This window comes from Girardinichthys multiradiatus, chromosome 21 (assembly GCF_021462225.1).
Source record: "Girardinichthys multiradiatus isolate DD_20200921_A chromosome 21, DD_fGirMul_XY1, whole genome shotgun sequence".
In the NCBI taxonomy this organism is placed as follows: Eukaryota; Metazoa; Chordata; class Actinopteri; order Cyprinodontiformes; family Goodeidae; genus Girardinichthys; species Girardinichthys multiradiatus.
Genome location: NC_061813.1, coordinates 6,814,493 through 6,817,363, shown reverse-complemented (window position 1 = coordinate 6,817,363; position 2,871 = coordinate 6,814,493).

The window sequence follows — 2,871 nt, the reverse complement described above, 5'->3', positions numbered from 1 at the left end:
ACACCACTGCCTTCAATCCACCTGGCAAATGTCCGCTCTCTCAACAACAAGATGGACGAGCTGCTTCTTCTCACTGGTAAAAACACGGACCTCCACGGATCAGCGGTTCTCTGCTTCACCGAGACATGGCTGAGTGAAAACATCCCGGACCGTGCACTGCTGTTGCTGGACTTCCAGATGCTCAGAGCGGATCGTAGCGCAGAGCTATCGGGGAAGAAGCGAGGAGGCGGAATCTGCTTTTATATAAATGAAGGATGGTGCAGAGACGTAAAAGTGCTGGGAAAAACATGTAGTCCGGATCTGGAGTCATTTTCCATAATCTGTAAGCCGTTTTATTCACCGAGAGAGTTTTCCTCGTTTATAATAATCGGCTCATATTTTCCACCGCATGGCTGCACTTCTGCCGCGGAAAAACATCATGCTGAGCTGATTACCGACCTGGAGAAAAAATACCCTGACTCTTTCATCATAATACTGGGAGATTTTAACAGCGCAAACCTCTCAAATGAACTCCCCAAATACAGACAGCATATTAAGTGTCCCACCAGAGACAAAAACACACTGGACCATTGTTACACAGCTTTAAAGTACTCATATCATGCTGTTACCAGGGCTGTTCTGGGTTTTTCGGATCATTATCTAATCCACCTCATCCCAACCTACAGACAGAGACTAAGAGCTTCCAAACCCAAGGTTCACACTATTAAGAAGTGGACTGAGGAATCAAAGCAGACGCTACAGGCCTGCTTTGAATGCACAGACTGGACTGTTTTTGAAACCTCAGCCACTGACTTAAACCAACTAACTGATGTGGTGACATCATACATCAGTTTCTGTGAGGACATGTGTGTGCAGACCAAGACCTTCTGTACCTTTGGGAACAATAAGCCATGGTTTACTCCACACCTCAGGAATCTGCGCAGGGAAAAGGAAGAAGCTCACAGCAGTGGAGATTGGGCGCGGTACAGGCAGGCCAGGAACAAACTAACAAAAGAGATCAAAGCAGCTAAGAGAAGCTACAGTGAGAAGCTTAAGAACAGCCTTTCTACTGGTGACACTTCAGCTGTATGGACTGGTCTGAGAAACCTGACTGCCTACAAGAGCCCCTCCACCCATCCTGAACAGAGTTGTCTCCTGGCCAACCGTCTGAATGGTTTCTACTGCAGACATGACAAGAAGCCATTCACACCTCAAATCATCCCCTCTACATCCCATTCAGGAACAAATTTCTCCCATAAAGCAACCAACCCCCCACCATCAGATCCTCTGCCTGCACTAAAGATCTCAGAGGAAGAGGTAAACAGGCTCTTTCAGCGCATGAAAACAAAGAAAGCTGGAGGACCTGATAACGTCTCCCCATCATGCCTGAAAACCTGCGCACATCAACTCGCTCCGATCTTAACAAGGATCTTCAACAAGTTACTGGAGAATGTGAGGTCCCCTCCTGCCTCAAACGATCCCCCATCATCCCGGTTCCCAAGAAACCCACCATCGTAGGATTAAATGACTACAGGCCTGTAGCCCTGACGTCAGTGATCATGAAATCCTTTGAGCGGCTGGTGTTGAAGCACCTGAAAGACATCACAGGCCCCCTGCTGGACCCCCTGCAATTTGCTTACCGAGCAAACAGGTTGGCAGATGATGCTGTTAACTTAGGTCTACACTTCATCCTGCAACACCTCGACCGTACAGGGACGTACTCCAGGATCCTGTTTGTAGACTTCAGCTCGGCCTTCAACACTATCATACCAGACATCCTCCACCAGAAGCTCACACAGATCAACGTCCCACCCTCCACCTGTCAGTGGATCAACAGCTTCCTGACAGACCGACAGCAGCAGGTGAGACTGGGGAGCATCTTCTCCCGATCCAGTTCAATAAGTACTTGTGCCCCCCAGGGGTGTGTTCTATCCCCACTCCTCTTCTCTCTGTACACAAATGACTGCACCTCATCGGACTCGTCCGTGAAACTCCTTAAGTTTGCAGACGACACCACTGTCATTGGACTGATCCAGGACGGTGATGAGTCTGTATACAGAAGGCAGGTGGATCGGCTGGTACACTGGTGCGGTCAGAACTACCTTGAACTGAACCCACTCAAGACTGTGGAAATGGTGGTGGACCTTCGGAGAACACCACCCCCATACACCCCCCTCACCATCCTCAACAACACTGTATCGGCCGTGGACCACTTCAGGTTCTTAGGAACCACCATCTCTGAGGACCTGAGATGGTCTTCACACATAGACACTGTTCGAAAGAAGGCCCAGCAGAGACTGTACTTCCTGAGGCAACTCAAGAAGTTCAACCTTCCATAGGAGCTGATGGTCATCTTCTACACTGCCATCATTCAGTCTGTCCTGTCTTCATCCATCTCAGTGTGGTTTGGCTCATCCACAAAACAGGACAGGTCCAGACTGCAACGAATAATCAGGACAGCAGAGAGAATAATCAGAGCTGACCTTCCCTCCATCCAGGACTTATACAGGTCTAGGGTCAAGAAAAGAGCTGCCAAAATCTCCGCAGACCCCACACACCCTGCACATAAACTGTTCAGAGCTTTACCTTCAGGCCGCCGCTACAGAGCACTGTTTACTAAAACCAGCCACCACAGAGACAGTTTCTTCCCCCAGGCTGTTTCTCTGATGAACATTCAATAGAGTACAAAACAACATCATACAGATGTTGCAAATGCACCTTTTCTATTAGATATGTGTATATTGTACATTGTAAATTGTAAATTTGAATATTCTGTAATGCAGAATATTGCATTGTATATTGTACATTGTAAATTGTAAATTTGTATATTCTGTAATGCAAAAACAGAACAAAGGAGCAAAGTGTACCGGAGGCAAATTCCTTGTTTGTATG